A 21,906-nucleotide genomic window follows, 5' to 3' on the forward strand; every position below is an offset into this window, starting at 1 on the left:
CTCACGTCACCGTGGGCATCGACTACATGACCCATCCTCACGTCACCGTGGGCATCGACTACATGACCCATCCTTCACGTCACCGTGGGCATCGACTACATGACCCATCCTCACGTCACCGTGGGCATCGACTACATGACCCATCCTCACGTCACCGTGGGCATCGACTACATGACCCATCCTCACGTCACCGTGGGCATCGACTCCATGACCCATCCTCACGTCACCGTGGGCATCGACTAGATGACCCATCCTCACGTCACCACTGGCATCGACTAGATGACCCATCCTTCACGTCACCGTGGGCATCAACTAGATGACCCATCCTCACGTCACCGTGGGCATCGACTAGATGACCCATCCTCACGTCACCGTGGGCATCGACCATGCGTTTTCATCAGACAGAGCCTGTGAGGACAGAGGAAGTGTAAGCAGAGCACCAAGTGCCACTTCCATCCTCACAGACAAACAGGAGGCCTGCAGTAATGTCCAGGAGCCTCCACACATCCCTCCCTCTTGAGCTGGGATGCCTCAGAGATGCCTTCACATAGGATGAACTTACGGTTGACCAAAGGACAGTGTCTCCTTCCCCGTGTCCTCATTCTGGTGCACTTGCCTGGGCTTGTCAGGCTCAGCCCCCCAGGAAAGGGGCGTCTTGCCGTGAGCACCAGGGTTGACCTCCGGACGCGCCTGGTTCACACAAGTCAGACGGGTCTGCCGTCTCAAGCCTGGGCTGGTCTTACCTCACACACCTGAGAGGAACTGCAAAGGTATGGGCGAGTTGTTTATTAAGAGCAAAACAGTCACAGTGACTCCAGTTTCTGTGGCCGCTGTCACAAATGAGCTCAGCCTGGGTGTCTTAGAACAACAGAAGTTGTTGCTCCCACAGTTCTGGGGCGCAGCAGTTTGAAATGAAGATGCTGACAGGGCCACGCTCCATGCGGAAGCTCTAGAGAAGACCTCCTCCTCCCTCCACCTTCTGACGGCTGCTGCCATCCTTGGCACAACTTGGCTCGTGGACGTGTCACCCAATTCCTGTCGCGGTCAGCACGTGGCTGTCTTTTCCCTGAATGTTGGTCTTTTCTTCTAAGGACATCACTGGACGAGGGCCACCTAAATGCGCTACAACCTCATCATAATGGGTCATAACGGGAAAGGATCTGTTTCTAAATGACACCACATCCTCTGTTCCAGGTGGACATGACTTTGGGTGGGGGCAGGGACACTGCAGCCTGGAGAGCCACATGCAGTTTCCATAATCCCTACAGTGAGCGTGTGAGCCCAGAGGAAACCTGAGCACTGGGGTTCCTGCTCAAGCAGAGCCCTCAGTAAGGACAGGATGAGGGGCCAGTCGCCCAGTCTACCAGAAGTGAGGAGTTGCCAGATCATGGACTTCCAGTGCTAACCTTACAACCTGAAAATCCCGTCACCTGCAGGGCCCTACTTAAGCACACTGGCCACAGGTGAAGCCACCATCCAGCCCAGCTCTGCCGTCCTGCTCTTTGGGAGAACGTGTGCCTCTCAGACTTGCTCTCTCCACTTCTTGGGTCTCAGCTTTTCTCAGCCTTGGGTCTTCTCCGTCCACCGCCCAGAACTCTCCCACATTGTGCTTATTGGTTTTAGCACTTGATTTCCTTCCCACAGAATCCTCCGCCACTGCTGGGTTTTCTCCGCCCTTCTATCGTCCTACCAGGACATTCTTTTTCTTCAGGCTTTCTTATTTCCTGAAGGAAACCTGGACCCTAGAGTTTACAAACAATGGAGCTGGAACAGAACACAGTCTCTCAAGTTCGATACTTCAGTTTTTGCCTGTTCTTATGGACACTCCAGTCTCCGTCAATAACAAATTCCGTATTTCTCAGACATCCAATGTTTGGTGGTTCTAGTATAGACCATGACCAAGACCTCATTTCATAACTCGTGGAGCTGGACCAGAGCACCAAGAACTCAATGAGCCCTTCTCCTTTCCCAGAAGACCTTTCGAGAAGTCCGAATTTCTGACAGGTTCAACTTTCTGATGAAAGTGAGTTCCTACTGACCCTAGTTACTCTTCTGTCGGGAGAAGACATGTCCACCCCAGACCCTAAGTTACCACATTTGAAAGGACGACGTTGTCCATCTTTCTACACCAACCATTGTTGAGTGTGATTCATCCTTTTGTGTCTAAATGTGTGTGAGTCTGAGTGTGCGTGCCCAAACCCATGTGTGCATAGAGACCAAAAGCTGAGCCTTTACAGAAGACTCACCCTTGAACCTAAAAACAATAGTGATGAGAAAGTAGAAAGGACTGGACAAGGTGAGTTCACCCCCACGGTTCACCCAGTACATTGCACACAGGGTGTTGGTGGGTATTTTGCACTTGACCCCTTGGTCTAAAGGTCAGAAGTCAGGCCTGCCCAGGCTCAGGAACAGACTCCCTCCCCCAGCCCTGATCTGCTACGGCCCTCCTACTGTCAAAAGACTTGGCCAAATATATGCATTTTGTGCCTACTTTTCTGCATATAACTGCATTTTCTAAATTTAGACCGGCCTTCTGAGATTTAAAGACAGCTTTGACATTTTTATCTTACTTTTGTCTCATTTCTACTAAGTTGTGTAAAATATTACAGTGAAACACTGAGTGTCGCCGTTGAAGGGCTGGGTTGAATTGGCAGTTCTAGAAATGAGTTTGTCCTTTTGGGGAAAGTCTAATTATTGAGGATTAAATGCTCTGCTACTTTCTAAAAATACTCAGCAAGGATTCAGAAGGCAGATTCCCAGAGTAGTATGACAACAGCTGACAGTGGAACCGAGCTCTCCCTGTGTTCTTCAAGGCGTATTCTCATTACAGCGGGGCCTCGCGGCGGAGCGGGGCACAGACGCCCGGCACCGTGGTAGATGCGACTCAGCAGATCCTCACGAAAACAGAATATTCTATGGAGTTAAAAATCAATAGATTTTAGCCAGTCTTATGCTAATGAACTACTCAGTTTTCTTTATCAGTCTCTCGGGGGTTTGAGAAAATTATAACAGCAAACCTCCCCCGAAGTCAGGGTCAGCACTTTTGCCGGTGGGTTCTTTCTAATGCCCCCTTTCGAACATGTGCCGCGGCGGATAAAGCCTGGATGCTCAGTTATGCCGTATTGATTTAAAGACATATTTGTTCTCGTCTGTTCAGAAAGAATACCGAATCCAAATGCAGGATTCTTGTAATTGGATTCAGCATGTTTTGTATTAACTAATTAGGAGTTTCGCCTTTTCGAGCTTGCTCCTTTTTGCCCGCTCAGCTCTTTTAATCCTCTTTACTCCGTGAAGCTAGAACGTAAGATTCATGATTTTCTTTTTCAATATTTGATGATGCACTTTCAGCCAGATCGGGGTGACTAGGGATACATTAAAAGAAAAACTGATCTAATTCCTCCTTCCCTTTTGAATGTCCTTTTTGTAAACTTTCCTGTAATGTTGCTGTCCCTCCCCTGCCTCCGACACACGCACACGCACATGCAGCTCCTCCTGACCTCGGAGCTCACATGTGTGTGTCTGAAGGCTCCGATCAGATCTTTAACAGATAATCTTGTGTTCCATTAATACAATGCCCTGGATTGCAAGAGAGAAGGTGGCTGGCCCTTGGTGCAACTTGCTGGCTACACCAGCCTCAAATTAAACCCAGTTACTGAATGGCTGTATTTAACTTAGCATTCCAGAGGCATTTGATCTGAGTGAAGCAAATTTTCTGGAACCAAGAAATCCTGAGTCTGACTCTGCATCGCCTTTGTCCTGGCTGAGTTCCCCGAGCCCGGAGCGTCTATTGAAATCCATGGGAGCCCTGAGCCTGGGCCAGCTCTGCAGAGACGGGCAGGGAGGGGCGAGGCAGGCCGTCGTGGGGGCCGTGGAAGAGGTGAAGGACCCCTGCGACCGGGTCATGCAAGCCAGGGCAGGGGAGCTGAGCTGGGGGAGCCGTGTGGGGGCAGATCGGATCGAGCGGACTCAGCGAGCTTTGCCCGCCTGCTGGACTGTACCGACACGGCGGACAGTCAGTCTTAGACCGCAGAAATTACAAAAGCGTTCCTCCCTGTAGGTTATATCCCTCAGTCCTTTCTGACAATTCTGACCTGACGTGTTCATTTTAACTGAAATCTGATAAGTGGTTCAATTCGGGGCGCCCTGTCAGCAACGAGCCAAGACGTGGCTTCCTGGCGCCCCGCGGCCCGTCTCTCTCCAGCAGCAGGACGCGGCTTCTCTCCGGGCGGGCTGAGTGGGCAGCAAGCACGGCTGTGTTTTCATTTTGGAAGTTTAAAATAATGCACTTTTTAAATCAGACAGCGTCCATCACCACACCTCATGGATAATCGAGAACACGGGCCTGTGGGCGCGTCTGTGGTCCCTAGAGGTGGGAAGCAGGTTAAAGGTAGGCTCCTTGGGCCGGGCCTCCCCGCGCGGGCTCATCTGCCAAAAGGAGGAGATAGCGGGCTGCCTTCAAAGGAGTGGCACGGAGTCGTGCAGGCCTCGCTGTGCCCGCGGCGTCACGTCCGCCAGGCTTCTCAGCTCACCCGAACCTCGTACTCAAAGCACTTGGGACCAGACCCGTTCGGACAGCTGTGAGACACCGTGGTGTCCTCTGTCACCTGAGAAAGTGTCCTGGGGTCAGAAGACCAGCATGCCGGGGAGCCTGCTCAGCGCCTGTGCTGCCTCGTCTTCTGGAGCTTTCGAGTAACAGAAGCACCAGACATGTTTCTCTCACTTCCAAAAACCCACGTTGAGCAGCGTTTCGTTTGTCAGATACAAGGAAACTCTCCCCTCGTGAGAAGCCATCCCGTCTGCGGACGGCGCTCTTTGCCGGGCTTGGCTGCCAGCCGCCGGGCTCCAGGATTTCTCCTCTCAGCACAAGGTAGGTCGGAAACGGATTTGCTCCATCTGGTTTGTCCGCTCCGTCTCCCTCCTGGGACGGCGCCGCTTGCTTCTCGCGGGAGTGTCTGCGGCTCCGACCCCGAAGGCAGGGCCCTTCCCAGCCTCCCGGGAGGTCACCCTTGCTCTCTGGACCCCACTCTCTGGACCCCACTTATCTGGGACCCGGTCGGGTCGCCCTGTCCTGAGTGCACCTGTTCTGCTTCACTTTGAGCAAAACGACGCACGACCTCGCGGGGTCCCTCGAGCCCCGGGTCATGTGAGATCCCAGCGGTCCGAGGAACCATGTCGGCCTGGCTGCTGGGGCCGGAGCGGTGGGAGGCACGGAGGCCGGGCCGGCCGTGTCGGTGTGCCGTGAGGACATCGCATGTCCCCCAGGCTCTGCGCAGGGGTGTGAGTGTGGGTTGTGGCAATGAGCATGCCTCCGCGCATTCCATCGTGACGTCCTGCCCACGGACAGCTGAGAATCATGCTGGCCGGCTCTCCTTCGGCCCGGACCCTCCCGTCCAGGGCGGAGCGCAGAGAGGCACCGACGCCGACTTGAGGACTCAGCTGTGCAGGCCCCAGGGAGAGAGCTAGCTCTGGCCAAAGACCTCAAACTCCTTGCTCCTCCTGGTCCCAAGTCCCTCCGCGGGGATCATAACGACATCCTTTGCCCAGAGTTGCTGTGAAGGGCAAACGTGGTGACGCGGCTAGATTTGCCCCGTGTGGTCTCTCGCACAGAGCACATAGGCAGTAAATTTTGGCTATTACTGTCATTGCGCTAGAAGCTGACCTGCTTACCTCTGTTTTACTGGGAATTTTCTGGAATGGGAAGGGGGAGAGGTGCCCTCTTAGCCTCTTATAACTGTTTTTAATGATGTTTCTTTCTGTCACCCGATTCTTCCCTATGTGGTCCTTCTCTTGTCCTGAGAACACAACGTAAAGCATATATGAAATACTCATCCTCGCTCTTCAGCCTGAGAGAAAAAGGAAGGAAGGAAGGAAGAAGGAAGGAAACCCTGTCCTTGGCAACAGCACGGATGGACAGAGGGACATTGTGCTGAGCGAAATAAGGCGGACAGACCCAGACCAGCACTGTGTGATCTTACGCACGTGGGGAGCTTATGGAGTTGAACTCAGAAGCATGGGGTAGAGCGGGGCTTCCCGGGACGGGTGGCGGGGACAGCGGGGCAGGCTCGGACGAGGTACAGTCTTCTGGGTGTGAGATGAGTCCATGCTCGGGACTGAGTGTGCAGCGCGGCCGAGGTAGTTAGCAAGGCTGCTGTACACCTGGAACCGGCTGAGAGCGCAGATCTCAAGTGTTCTCACCACACACACACGCACACATGCACACTCTTGCGCACACTGGCACACACACGCACACACACTCACGTGCACGCACACACGCCGTGACCGAGCGAGCCGACGGCTGTGCTGACCCATGCGACTCTGGTAACTATTCCCTGTGTGTGTGTTCGCGCACATGTGACGGTCATCGCACTGCACACCTCGAATATATGTGATTTTATGAAAAAACAAGAGAAACAGATCCCATTCCTTATCAAACCCCGATGTCTAGGCCTATTTAACAAAATCCCAGCCAGGAGGTAAGACAGGAGGAAGACAGCAGAAGGTCCAGGTGGTGACGCGTGGGCCTCCGGCAGCTGCCACAGCCTTTGCCTTCTCGGGGCCCTGTGCTGGGGCGCACCGGGCTTTCCTGTGGGCGGGTTCCCAGGCGGGGGCCCTGGAAAGGTTGCCTGCCTCCTGCTGTTCCGCTTCCGCTTTGGGAGGTAAACGCCACAAGGCAGAACCAGCGTCTTTGTGTGTGCTTAACCTGGGACTGAAAACACGGACGAATCAGACGATAACAAAGTACAGGGACAGGGCCGGGCTCCCTGTGTAGTTCGTCTGTCTGCCAGGGAGGACGGCCTTTGCAAACCTTCTCCAATGGTCATGCTGCTGCCCCTCAGGGGCCTTCCTGTCCCCCATCCTTGGAGGCCCTACGTCCGTTCCCTGCACCTAGTGGCCCCGCTGGGGTCGGACGGGAGAGCTCGCTGCCTTTGCGTCCCTCTGTGCCTTCCTTCCCCCTCCCCACGTACACCCACAGGCCAGCCCTGTGCACATGGCCACTTCTGTCCCCGCCTATGAGGACCCCCCCATCTAGTGCAGGACACACGCAGGGAAGTGTGTCCTCATGACGGCAACAGGATGCAGGTGACAATCCAGACGCAGGACTCAGGAGCGGAGGACGGATTCCCCCGCGGCGTTACAGTGAAGGTGCTTCCGACCCGACTGTAAGGAAGGAATAGTAGCTTGACCGTTAAGGGGCAGGAGTAGGTGTGTGAAATGCCAAGGGATGAACCAGCACGACGGATGCAGGGGTACATGTGACCAAGTGTGTGCCTCGGGTGTGTACGGGAACAGTGAGCTGTCCCAAGCTTTCAGAGAACACAGAGCGAAATACAATACATGTCCACTTACCTACCAACTAAAGTTACCATTCTGTGACAGTTCTCCAGGGAGAAGAAGGCCGATGAGGTGTGTGGGCTGAGGTGTGCATAAATGAAAATTCCACGCTTCTCTGCTGAGAGTATCCGCGCATGAAGACCACTGGAGACAACCTGGTTGAGGCTCATGGAGTCAAGGGGTTCACCCAGCAACGTCCCTCTGGCAAGTCCATCTCAGTGATCCTGGCACAAATGCCCAGAAGCTCATGAAATAAGATGATAGGACTGGGTGAAGGCTGGCCCAGGTGAGTGAAAGGAGCATCGTGCCAGGCAGGTGGAGGAGGTCGTAGGACTTGCCTTGCTCCTTGTCTGGGAGAGCTGGCAGTTTCCAGGAAGGGCATGGCTTGGTCACATTTTGTTTTTAGAAGATGTACCAGTCAGGTTGTGCTAAGTTCAGGTGTGGTGACAAACATCCCCAAAAGCTCAGAGCAGGACAGGATGGTGGGGAGGCTTGGAACATGCCGGATCTTCCAATGGAGTGTCCAAACTCTCTTTAATCACTCCTAAGTTCTGTGCAGATTTTCCATCTTCTTTGTTGTCTATCCCGCACTCCCCTCCCTAGACACCCTTTGTGCCCGAGGCAGAACCGTCCCCTGGGAACTGACAGACCCTCGGGATCTGAATTGTGAGAGGTGTAGGAAGGAGCGGGGTAAGAAGGTTGGGGTCAGGGGTTACTTAAACCTTCCTGATCCTCACACGTGAGATCCAGATTCTACTCAAGGTCTAGATATATATACCCATTCACTTTCGAACTGCATCTGAAGGAGTGATCTCACTGTGCTTTAAACCCAGCAAACAGGTAATAATGATGTCCTCTAGAAGTGAGTGTGACTCCAGGGAGAACCTTCCACATTTCATACCGATGTGTTTACCACGCAGAGGACGCTAACAGGAAAGCCTCGCGCAGGTTGGAGCCGTGTGCTCCTATGCCAGGAAGTGGCCATAATATACCTATCTAGAAGACAGGGCAATTTTAAAGTTGATCTGAGGAGATCTTACTTTTGTGCAAAAAAAAATGAATTAATGTCAACATACTCTGAATTAACATCAAACAGTGAAGCAGAGGTATTAATGCAAAACCAAACTGACTTCTCAAAGGCTCAAGAAAGCACATACATTTTTTAAAAAAAATGTTTTATTTAATTATTTGAGAGAGAGAGAGAAAGATTGAGAGAACCAGCGGGAGGAGGGGCACAGGGAGAAGCAGGCTCCCCGCTGAGCAGGAAGCCCGATGTGGGACTCCAACCCAGGACCCTGGGATGATGACCTGAGCCGAAGACGGGTCCATTCTTCACCCCCATGAGTGCCATCACCTTCACCCAGTGTGTTTACCCACAGGTTTGCACTCCCACACGGAAGGGAGGAACATGCCGGACTGCCTCAGGTGTCCTGGGGAGCACCATGCTCGGCAGGAGAGGGAGCTAATCACGCTGACTGACTCAGGTAAGGTCTTGAACAGGTGTGTCTACTGAAGTAGAGCCAGGATATTTATGCAAATTCTTAAAAGGTGTGAGATGCTTATCACTTCTAATCCACCAAATGAATCATTTAAATAAACTTTTCAGCACATCGAAGAAGAAACAGCTCAAATGACAGCCAAGATTCAATGTACTCAACAGATTTCTGCCAAGTCAATCAACCAAGAGGAGAAAAATGTATTTACTCTGACAGAATGTCAGGAACGGGTTTATGACGTGGCTGCTTCCTGCTCTGCACCTTTTCCACGACATTTGCACAGAGGGTTTGATGGTCGAGGAAATCATTTCACAGATTTCATCAAAAGTGATTATCTAATAACATCCAATACAACTAATGACTTTAAAGGGGGCCTCATGTAAATGTATTAGCTAATACATTAGCTAATGTATTAGTTAATGTATTAGCTTAAATTAGTGAATTTAAGTGGAAATTTACTTAATATTATGTGCATATGTAAACATGAAGCCTCACTAGTTTTTCATAGTAAAGCTAAGACAATGTGCATTGTCATGAAATCTGAATTAGAGAATATTTGGTGATAATTTTTTGTTTATTTTATACAAGAATGTGTTTCTTAGGGACTTTGCTTTAATAATATATAAGAATGACTAAGAATGTACGAATTAAGGTGAATGAACTAATATTTCTAAATTAAGGGACTCTAAGTTATTTATTTTACTAAGTGCTTCATAAACTCTCTCTGATCTTATGTGCATTAATAATTTGTTGAATAAATTCCTCCTTTTTGTTGTTGTTGAAGATGGAAAACCCACCCCCTGACCACACCACTCTTTGGCGGGCTCTCAGGAAGAGGGGGGCTCGGGCGCCAGACTGCCCAGTGGGCGCATCCCTGGTGAGCTCCATGATGGCCAGTCCTACTCTGGTGGCCAGCTGCTGGTGGGGCAAAGACACTTCCTGGTCCCAGGACTGCAAGCCTTGGTCTCTGTGGAAACTGCCCTTTCTCTATCACAAAATCAGATCACTTTCCACCTTAAGGTTCCACTTCACTTCAACTGAGGGAAGACGGCTTCGACCCCGTTACGGGCTTCCTTCCTGTCCTCCTTGTCTGGGTGAAGGATCACAGTCCTAAGGCCTCCAAGCATCACAGCATGAGGAAAGCACCTGGTGACCACCAGTTCTGAACCCTGGCTCCCTTTCAAGGCATGCCCCTGTGTCCCCCAAGCCTGCTTTCTGCTTCAGGGAGAGGGACAACTCTGAACATCTCACCTCCATCTGGCCACCCGCGGTGCCCAGTGTCCCACCGAGTGCTTCATCCTCCCCCTCTACCCACTCAACAGGGGGCAGTTCGGGACCTGCACACCCTTGCTGGCAAGATCTTCCAGCCTCTTCGGGAGGACCGAACTGGCTCATCACCCTTTTCCCTGGGTCTGCTGGCTGGGGCAGGAGGGTGACCCCAACCCAACCCAATTATTGAGGATTTAGGCTGAAATCCAACAATGCAGAGAGCTTTACCTGTCACAGCTCTTATCTCTGGTGCGAATCTCAGAAGCTTACTTTGGAACTCCTAAAGCCCCGCTTTGTTATCCCTTCCTGAAGTGTGAGCCTGGAACGCCTCCCCGTCCGTGGTGACTTCTAATGGGGAAAAGGGCCAGGGGGTAAAATAAATTAGAGGGTATGAAACACCTTAATTCATACACTTATCTCTCACTTAATTTAACAACTTCGGCTTATTTCTGAAAATTCTGCCCTTAAGAGAAGAAGCAACAGATTAAAAAGAAAAAGTTTTCATTAATTTCAATGAGATTAATGATGATGTGTCCAAGCTTAACCCAAAAGACTCAAAACAACATTCACAAAGAGGAAAAAAAAAAAGTAGTTGAACACCAAATGCAAGCTTATGTAAACAGTAAACAGCGACGCCGACGTAGGTCCGTCCAGTTTGCACATAAAATACGATAGATAAATGTACACATTTTTCTTCTTCCTGCCCAACATTCTTTACCAATTTAAAAATCTTTTTAAACTCATGGTTATATTGCATTCAACATGTGGTAAAAGCAAAGTGAGTGCAAAAAACCACTTGTAGGGGGTCATAAACTGTCAACACAAGAGCAGCCTCCACACCAGTGGACACAGGCAAGTGAGCCACGAACCCAGCAGCCTTCCAGGAGGGTCATCTTCACCTCCCGCACCCATAAGCGGAGCAGTGGTCCCCGACATGAGAAGGAAGGTATCTCCGGCATGTCTGTGTTAGGTAGTCCCAGCTGGAGAGCATGGTGCTCCCCAGAACACTTGTTTCTTCTCTGGAAACTCAAAGCTTTCGTGTCATCTTCCACGTGAGAACCCATCCAGCACCTGTTCACCAGCTTTCCCTGTCCTGGGCAGAAGCACCCGTGCCTACCCCACGAAGACAAGCATTTGCTTCCTGAACAGGACAGCCTTTGATTCTCTGGATGAGGCCTTTTCATTGCAGTTAGTCCACAAAACACAGTGCGCTTACGCAACCAGAGCGACCTTCCTTCAGGAGAGCTCTCCACTGTTGTGAAAGGCATTCTGATTTCTCTTGGAATGTCAAGTAAACTGGCAAGGATTTCTATCTGAGAACATACCATGAGATGTTACTTTTCATAGCACACCTATTTTCTGTGTTTTCTGTTGAAGGTGTCACTACATAAGGGTCGTTATCCTGAGACCCTGTTGGGAAATGGTGCTACCCAAACACTCCTCGTACCAGAGAAGTGTATATTCAGATGCTCGGGGTTGCACTGGCAAAGTTGTCTTTCTCTATCGCCCAGTTCTTCCTGCTCTAAAACATACCCTTACCATTCTGCTTAAGTGAAGCAAAGACCTAGTCTGACCATCTTACCCACTTATACCATCGTATTATGGTATAAAAATTGTGTTGAGATACAAGTGAGGACAATTCAAATAAATTAATTGAAGTCGTTGCTCTTGCTTGAGTAAAGAAACCAGTATTTCATGAAGTCAGTCTTCAGACCACACCTTCACGGTCAGGAGATGCCTTTGCAAGGACCACTGCTGGAGACGTCCACTCCCGTGTGGAGGGTGTGGCACCATCAGCCGCACCACGTGCTCACAGGAAGGTTCTCGTACTACATACGTGGTCTTCTTGTCCAGGCAGCATCGGACAGCTAGGAGGACACACTGTGCTTTATGCTGAGATGAACATATCACCTAGCCACTTCGTCCTAAACTAGTCCTAACAGTACATATCTGAGCGAATGAAGTATCCATAGGTATGGGACAAACACAGTTTGGTAATGCTAGCTAGAAAAGCCTAAGACCCCGGCTGCATTTCGACCATTCATAACCGTTTTCCCAGGAGCGGTCCTTCAGGCTCTCCAGTGACGCCAATAGGCAGCTCAGCCCCAGATGAAGAGCTTTGGGTATGTGGCTCTAGCTCAGTGAGAAGGAAACTGTCCCCACAGGAGGGTTAGGAAGCAGAAGTGCGAGCAGTTCCCAAACTCCCTTCTCCAGGCTAAGCAGCCAAGTGTAGCCTCGGTTATGATGTGGGTGGGATTATGCACCAGAGCCCTGGTCTAAGCCCTCCAAAGAGGGTCTGGATTGCTGGGCCCTCTCTTGAAGCACCTGCCCGATGCCTGGGGCTTAACCACGGCTCGGCTGCTGTCGGCATCCTTGTCCAGGTGCAGAAAGTCGTTCTCATTCCTGAACACAAACCTCCCAGAAACAGAGGCAGCAAGCCACGCTGTGGGAAGCTTCATGCTAGGAACTCCTTTGCTAACATCCTGTGAGCCATGTTCTCCTCTATTCACATGTAAAGAGGCTAACACAGCAGACAGCAAGTGACTTACCGTGGAGAGAGGGTCTCAGAGCAAGGCTGGAACACTGCAGCTCCTCTTGACGGTGCTCTACCTACATGGCAGCAATTAGGGGGATAAATCCACTTGTGGTGGACTAGCTAATCGAGGAATAAAGACCCGCCAACATAATGAAGAACTTGGGCATTTCCAAGAAATTGGATTAACTCGTCATAATACAGAGCTTGGCACTTATGCAGTGACTGTTCCAAAAATTTGAAAACGAGCCACAGAGACACACGTGGTGTCACTCAGCACAGAGCATCCTGGGGGCTGGGGAGGAGGAGGCTGCTATTGTCACCGCTTTGTGTGTATGGGGTGGCACTGAGGCAACTTCACTAGGAACCGACACACTGACTTAGTCAAAACTGGATCCTGTGAGCAAAATCCGCTCTCTTTAACGTGAAGTATCTCATCATGTCATTGCAAATAAACTATTTTTTTAAGATTTATTTGTTTATTTGAGAGGGAGAGAGAGCAAGCAGGGAGAGGGGCAAAGAGAGAGAGGAAGAGAGAGAGAGATGGACCCCCCAATTGAGTGGGGATCCTGACGTGTGGCCGGATCCCGGGACCTTGAGGTCAGGACTGGAGGCGAATGAAAGAGCTGGATGGTTAACCAACTGAGCCACCCAGGTGCCCCACAAACAACTTTAAATCATTTAATGCATTTTTAAAAGGCCAATGTCATATTACACTGGAAATGTGGTTGGTAATGGTGGTCAGCGGAGTTTCCAGAGATGTACCTTGTTGAGGATGGAATGCAGCTAGGTCCCGTATGATGGTAAGTCTTGAGCATCCTAATTCCAGTGACCTGTAATGAGATCAGAAAACAGAGGACAGGATCATAAGTGCTGTTGTTGGAAAGTTCTGGAGGCTTGGAATAAGCTGGGCTGTTGGGATCTGTTCTAGGAATAGGAGACTTAAGCAAACAGAAGATGAAATAGTTTTTTGCTGACTCATCAAACTGGAAATTTTAATGACACAAGGGGGTTATCGTGGATTATTCAGAGGGGCCCAGTCTAGGCCCTAAAGGTGTCATAACAAAGCACAACTTCCTGGGTGACTTTAACAACAGGAATGCTTTCTCTCATAGCCCTGGAGACTGTGGGTCTGAGATCAAGGGGTTCACAGGCTGGATCCTCTGAGGCTTGGAAGGACCTCTTGCAGGCTTCTCGCTGGCCATCCTTGGCATTCTGGTGGCTGCTGGCCATCCTTGGTATTCTTTGGCTTGTAGAGGCCCTCCCCCAATCTCTGACTTCATGTTCACATGGCATTCTGCTTGTGCGTCTGTGTCTGCGTCCAAATGCCCTTTTCTTGTAAGGACTCTCATCGTATTGAATCAGAGCCTGCCCTATGACCTCCATCTTAACTCAGTCATCTGCAGAAGTCCAATTTTCACATAAGGTCTCATCCACAGGTAATGGGGTTCAACAACTTTTGTGGAAGACGGGACACACTTCAACCCATTACAAGCCCCTAAAGCAGAGGACTTTCTCTGGCTGGCATCACAGAGCTGTCGTAGAGCGGAGGTGAGAAGGCCAAAGTCCAATGCGGGCCTGATGCACGTTAGTCCTAAAGACAGAGGACGCGGACAAGGAATGCTAGTGAGGGGAAGGTGCTGGGGGTGACTACCTCCTTTGTGGTAACTTGCCACAAAGCAAGTTAGTGTCAACCCTCCTTCGTGCAACAAATTAAAAGGTCCACGAGAGGCTGAAGGCTTGGGGAGTGCCGAGGAGCCTGCTAGAACCGCAACCTGAACTCCCTTGTACTTCCTCCTCGGCCAGAGCCCCGGCAACACGCCCGACCCAGAGTCCCCAGTGGAGTGGCTGGGTTTTGACGGATCACCTCTAGGAAGAAAGTGTTGCTGAAGGTTGCCATCCTGGGAGATTCTGGAGTTGGTAAGACATCACTCAAGAACCAGTATGTAAAAAAGAAATTCAGTAATCAGTACAAAGCTACCACAGGAGCAGACTTTCTGACAAAGGAGGTGATGGTGGATGATAGACTAGTTATGAAGCAGATCTGGGACACAGCAGGCCTGGAGCGGCTCTAGCCCCTCAGTGTGGCCTACAGAGGCGCAGACTGCTGTGTTCTGGAGTGTGACGTTACTGGCCCCAGCACCTTCAAAACTCTCCACAGCTAGAGAGATGAATTCTCATCCCAACCAGTCCCCGGGATCCCGGAAACTTCCCCTTCATTGTGTTGGGAAACAAGACTGACCTTGAAAACAGACAAGTGGCCACAAAGTGGCCACAGGCCGGGTGCTACAGCAAAAACAACATTCCCTACGTCAAGACCAGTGCCAAGGAGGCCATCAGTGTGGAGCTGGCATTCAGACAATCGCACGGAATGCACTCACACAGGAAACAGAGGTAGAGCGGTACAGTGAGTTCCCCGAGCTCATCAGACTGGACAAGAACGGCCAGGCCATGGCCTCAGTGGAGAGCGGCAGGTGCCGAAGGGGCCGTGAGAGCAGGGCAGAGTCCTTCGGCAGACAGAGAACACACTTGGGCCCTTCCAACACAAGCCCCTCTCCTCTTCCAAACAAAACATAATTCGTCTCTCGAATCCGGCTGCCTAAAGAAGCCCCATCAAGCACACCCTTACACACACACACAACCCTGACGCAAGCAGACAGACCCAGCCCAGGCCTGTGATGCGTCCATCGGGGTCTGCCCACCCACCCCATCAGCCCTCGTACGGCAGCGGGACAGGCAAGCCGTAGAAATCGTTCTGGTGTGCAGTCGGCATCGGAAGATTATTCTTTTCGTCCACTGGGGAGAGGGAACTGTTTACAGTTAATCTGTGTCGAATCAGTTATCCGATTTTTTAAATGGTCTTGTGGTCCCTTTACCCCCTCCCTACCCCCGTCCCATGACGGCTACCACCCGGGAAGGCTGGTGCCCCGCGCTTCATTGCGGGCTCACACCCCACCTGGCCAGGCGGAGTTTTGTCTGTGTCTGTTGACGCTTGTGACTTTTAACTGATCAGGTTTTCTATAGTGCCCATTTATTATGTAATCCTTCTTAGAAAAGAATCTTATACTACATTGATATCTGCAACCAATTAAAAATGTATAAGTTATTTCACTCAGCATCATCTCCTCCAGTCCCATCCATGTTGCTACAAAAGTTGGGCATTCATCCTTTCTGATGGAGGCATCATACTCCATAGTGTATATGGACCACATCTTCCTGATCCATTCGTCCGTTGAAGGGCATCTTGGTTCTTTCCACAGTTTGGCGACCGTGGCCATTGCTGCTACAAACACTGGGGTACAGATGGCCCTTCTTTTCACGACATCTATATCTTTGGGGTAAATACCTGGTAGTGCAGTTGCAGGGTCATAGGGAAGTTCTATTTTTAATTTCTTGAGGAAAATTAAAAATAGCCTCCAAAGAGGCTGCACCAACTTGCATTCTCACCAACAGTGGAAGAGGCTTCCCCTTATTTGTGGAGCATAACAAATAGCATGGAGGACAAGGGGTCTTAGGAGAAGGGAGTTGGGGTAAATTGGAAGGGGAGGTGAACCATGAGAGACTGTGGACTCTGAAAAACAATCTGAGGGGTTTGAAGGGGCGGGGGGTGGGAGGTTGGGGTACCAGGTGCTGGGTATCAGAGAGGGCACGGATTGCATGGAGCACTGGGTGTGGTGCAAAAATAACGATACTGTTATGCTGAAAATAAATAAATTAATTTTTAAAAATGTATAAATTAGTGTAAAAAAAAAAAAAAAGGTCCACTAGACTTAAGGCCACAGTGTGCCACACCAAGTCAGCCTCGTTGTTAATTATGTGGACAGCTACATTTATTGAGCACCTACTGTGTACCAGGAATTAAGCTCAGAGTTTGTTTCACATTATTTGATTTAATACTTTGAGAACATGATCCTGCCTCTAAGAGCTACACCACTTCCTCTTTCTGTGCAAATACTGGAACCAGACATAAGTCACTCGGCTGTTTGTGCTAGGAAATACCTGCTCCAGGAAGATATGACCATTAAAGCAGTTTACTTATCAAGGCTGATCAAGACTTTTGCTCTTCAAGACCTCCCATTGCTGAATGGATCAACCAGACTATCAGTTGCTGCCTTCCAGCTCTTCAGTCTCAAAAGAGGGTGATGGCAGATAACTCCCTCACTGACAGGTGACGCCATGGCCCCATTTCACAGAGCTGGAAACTGAGGCAAAGAGAAGAAAGTTGCTCACAAAGGCAGAGCCTCCTTCTCCCCGACCTTATACATTGGTTTCTGTAACTGGGTTCTTGTTATTCTGAGCCCCTCTCCGATGTGTGGGTCTCCGTGTGGATTCTCATGCCGGGCTCTCTGCTGCAGACCTCAACGGCTGTCCCCAGGACTTGAGTCTGCCTCTGAAGCCGGTGAGAGGGCCAAGGACCGCATCCTCTGGGCCTGCAGAGCGAGTCCCCTGCCTCCTCACCACACTTCCTGGGACCGATCCCTTCACCTTGTCCCGCTCTGGGGTCTGTCTGCACCCAGCGGATAGCCTTTCCCAGCCTGACCCGTCCTGCCCCAGACCAAACCTTGGTCTTGATGTTCTTCACCTCAAGTGAATCCGTATTTAAAACACTTGAAAATATTCGCTCTCTGGGTCTCTAATCAGATTACCTCGTGCCATCAATGACAAGAAAGTTCAAATTGTTTATATATCCTTAAGTTAAGTATTTCAGGATGATTTCCGTCTTATGCTTATTTTGACCAGTCGTTCACTTTTGTGTTGGTGCTAAACAAATCACCACAAAGTCAGCAGCTTTAAATAACATGGTTATTATCCCTCTGTTTCTGGGGATCAGGAGTCAGGACATGACTTAGGGGGTCCTCTGCTCAGGGCCCCCCCGTGCATCACCCAGGATGGGCTCCCACGAGAGGCTAGACTGGGAAGGTCTCCTTCCGAAATCCCCAGCCTGTTGGTATAATTCATTTCCTTGATGCTATAGGATTGTCCTGACTGTGTTTTCTACAAATATATTTGTCCACTGGGCATCCATTCCTCACAGGACCAGCTATGCTAACTCTATTTTCCTTTTTTCTTTTTGGGGGGCTGGACTTATTTATTTATTTGAGAGAGAGAGAGCACAAGTGGTCTCGGCATTGAGCAGGGAGCCTGATGCGGGGCTCAATCCCACGACCTTGTGATCATGACCGGAGCTGAAACCACGAGTCAGATTTTCAACGGACTGAGCCACTGCGGCGCCCCATAACGATATTTTCTATATTCTTGATACTCTGGAGCCCTTCCAGGTCTGGGCAGGGACGGGCTCTCCCAGGGCTGATCCCCGGACACAATGACTTGTCCAGGAGCACACCTTGCTCTCCCAGGGCTGATCCCCGGACACAATGACTTGTCCAGGAGCACACCTTGCATTTGCAAAGCAACCCATCCCAGGCCGGCAGCCCCAGCGGCCTCCCTACCTGAGGGTCACACAAGAAACTAGAGTTTCCCCATCCCAACTCAACCAGGGACAGGTATCCGGCAAAGGAAGACACTAGGTGACAGCACCAAGGCTCACCGAAACCGCTCACACTGGCCTAAGCTGTTCATTTCTCGGTCGGGGGACCCCGAGAAAGGCCCTGGCCTGAGCCTGCCTCCTTCCCGCTTCCATCCCTGAGCTCTGCGTGGCCGGCGGGGTACGGCAGGGCCTGCCCTCTTCCCTCAGAGAATCTACGTAATGGGAGATGCCTTCCAAGGGCCTCAGCCTCTCCGCATCATCAGCGGTCATACCTCCATAAATTAAATCCCAGCTAGAGCTTAGAACAAGGACTTGCGGCCGCTTGCTTCTTCCAAGACAGCACCAGGGAGACAAAGGCTCCAGAGTGAGCCCGTCGGAGTCCTATGCAGAGCCGTGCTGCCCCGAGCGACCCCCTCCCCGGCTTTCACTGCTTAGACGTCCTGCTCACAGGTCCTGCCCCCACTCGCGGGGAGGGCGCACTCGGCTCGAGGGACCACCTTAATGGTTGCCTGCCCTCATTGCGTTCCTAGAAAGACCACGGGAACTGAGGTAAAGAGAAGGCGGAGTGATGTCTACAGTTTACCAGCCAGCACTTTTCCCTCTTAGTGACAGTGGCTCGGTAAATATGAGCTCTGCTATATTGTGCAATCGTCGATTGCTGGAAATCCACGGGAGCTGCGGGAGCCTGCAGGGTGGCGTGCCGAACCAGCTGGCACGCCCCGCTCCGTGGGTCTTCACTGTGATGGAGCAGATTAAGTGTCTGATTCAGCAGAAAATTTGTGTTGTGTCAACAGGTCATGATGTATATGGCTCAACTGGTGATCTATTTCTTTTTAGTTGGTGTTTGTTTTTCCTATGAATGATTTATCTGTGCTAGTATGAACTGTGTCAACTACTGCACGCGGCAGATTAATTTCCGTGTGTTCTGCAAACATTTCCTTGGTAATATACCTTATTCCGTCTTTATTTGCTCTCACTGGCAACATCATATCCTTTCTTTATTTGAATTAAATAGCTTTTTCAAAGTAGGCTATTCTCCTTGGGGATGGGGAATGCATAACACATGAAAAGGTAGTTTTTGTTAAAAAAAACTTTTTTTATTAACTTCTGCATGAGAGTGCTTAACACATTAAACATTTTCTCCAAATAGTCCAAGAGAGGCTGTCATTTAATTCCATAAAGCTGGAATGTATCTTTTTCTGTAGTTACAATAAAGATATCATATTGGAACACTAACTGAGTTTTATAAAGTATTTAGAAATAACCTCCTAACACAGCATGTGGCTTAATGCAGTCGGGGGTGGGTCAGTATGACTGTTCACATTGCAGAGAGACAAATGTGGTTTCCCAGATGAGGGAACAGCCACGGACAGAGATGCCAGGTGGGCTTGTCCGAGCACTGGTTCTCTTCCATTGCAGAGAAACTCTCTGGCTTGCTTCCCAATGCTACCACGTGTTTTCCAGATCCTTACTCCAAAATCCACAATCATACTGGGGCTCAATCCAGAACCATCAGTGCGTACCAGGGTAGTCCCTGGTCTGGAGCCATCACTGTGCACCAGGATAGCATCTGGTCTACAACCATCACTATAGTGGTTGTTGTGTCGGTGATCTCTCAGAGCAGGCTAGTGTCTGGTCTGCAACCATCACTGTACACCAGGTTAGCATCTGGTCTGGAACCATCACTGTACACCAGGCTAATGTCTGGTCTGGAACCATCACTGTACATGAGGCTAGCGTCTGGTCTGCAACCATCACTGAACACCAGGTTAGCGTCTGGTCTTGAACCATCACTGTATACCAAGCTAGTGTCTGATCTGGTTGCATTTATGAAACATTAAAGGGGTTTTAAACTGTTTGAAAATAGTCTTGAGGGTAGTCACCTCACTTTACCACTTTTACCACCTCACTTTACCACTGACAAATGTAATGTAATGTAACGTAACGTAACATAAGTAACAACAGAATAGTGTTGGACCCAGACTATGACTCTTCACAAGACAGTACCTGGTCCAGACCATCACTGAATACAGGGTAATGCCTGGTGTGGAACTCTAGCTATACTAGGCTAGTGCATATGTGTCTGTGTATGTAATTTTATAGTATAATATGCATACATGAAATGTTCAACTTTAGATGTATCATTTAATCAGTTTTTGTAAATGTATTTCAAGACACAGAACACATCTATCACTCCAGAAAGTCCTTCCCTGCTCCCTCCTGGTCAATGCCCTTTTCCCTGGAAACAATCACGACCCAGCATGAACCACCATATGCTAATTTTGCTTAGTCTAGAGAATTTCATGTGGGGGGAGTCGTGGAGCACTGACCTTTCTATGTCCAGTTTCCTTCACTGGGCTTCCAGGTCTGATGCCCGTCCGTGCTGTTGCACGCATCAGTATTGTGCTCCTTTGGACTCTGAACCATCTTCTGTTGTGTGAATACAGCACAGGTGATGTACCCACCCTCCAGGAAATGTTCTTTCTGGCTTCGATACCATAGCATGGATTCTTGTAGAAGACTTTTTGTATATGTAATGTCATTTATCTTAGACTAGTCCTTAGAAGTAGGACGGCTGGAGGGACGGCTTGGTGGCTCCGTCAGTTAAGCATCTGACTCCTGGTTTCGGCTCAGGTCATGATTTCGCGGCCGTGAGTCCGAGCCCCACCCTGGGCTCCCAGCTTAGGAGGAGTCTGCCTAAGATTCTGTCTCTCCATCTCCCTCTGTGCTTATCCTCCACCCCATGCTCCAAGGTGCTTTCTCTCTAAAATAAGTAAATAAATCTTAAAGAAAAGAAGTAGAACTGGTAGATCATAGGACAGATCCATGCTTAACATTTTAAGAAACTACCCCAAAGTTTTCTAAAAGATGTTTTAGCATTTTAGGTTCCTAACACCAGTAAATGGGACTTCTGGGTCTTCCCTACATTCTCCAGTATTTTGTGTTGCTAAACTTTTTAAATTTTAGCCTTTCTAGTATATGTATAGTTGTATCTCATGATGGTTTCAATTTGCATTTCCCTGAGAATGACATTAAACACTTATTCATTCACTATTTTTATATGTTCTTTTCTGAAACTCCTGTTTCGGGCGTCTGGGCCTGTACTGGGCTGTTGGTCTTGTCTTTCTGTTGAGCTCCGGGGCTTTCTCATACAACTAGACATGGGTCTTTTCTGATACTATTATTTCAGTATTCTCCTCCAGTTTATGATGATATTCATGGTAGTATTTTCTGGTGAGAAGACATTTTTAACACCGATGAATTTTCATTTATCAAAATTTTACTTTATAATCCAAGCTTTTTTTTTTTTTGTTTTGTTTTGATTTTTAAGGAATCTTTACTTGCGCCAAGATGTAGAAGCAATTTTTCCAGATCTTATTTCATTTCATTTCATTTCCAGAAGATCATTTCATTTCATCTGTACAGTCTCTCATGACTTCACCTCTCTCATTCCTGTTATTAGTAACTTGTGTTTTCTCTCTTTTTCATTTACCAATCTTGCTAGAGGTTTGTCAGTTTTATTTATATTTTCAAAGAAATAAATTTGCACTTTTTGTTTAGGTGTGATCTGCCTTCAGTTGATCTGGGGCACCTTGTAGGACAGGAAACAAGGCTATTCTTTTAGTGTGTGGATATTCAGTCATTCCAGCACCATTTGTTGAAGAAATTTTCCTTTTCCACTGAGTTTCTTTGGCACTTTTGTTGAAATCATTTGATGTTATAAGTGAGGACCAAGTTCTGGATTTCTTATATTGTTCCAAGGGTTTAGTTTTAATCATTACTGTAAT

The 21,906-nt window shown here is 49.4% G+C and overlaps 1 pseudogene; it reads left to right on the plus strand.

Annotated features, from left to right (window-relative positions):
• Positions 1–352: 352 nt before the first annotated feature.
• LOC131831502 (ras-related protein Rab-7a-like) overlaps positions 353–21,906 on the plus strand; it is a 35,859-nt pseudogene continuing 14,305 nt past the window's right edge.

This window comes from Mustela lutreola, chromosome 5, assembly GCF_030435805.1.
Source record: "Mustela lutreola isolate mMusLut2 chromosome 5, mMusLut2.pri, whole genome shotgun sequence".
In the NCBI taxonomy this organism is placed as follows: domain Eukaryota; kingdom Metazoa; phylum Chordata; class Mammalia; order Carnivora; family Mustelidae; genus Mustela; species Mustela lutreola.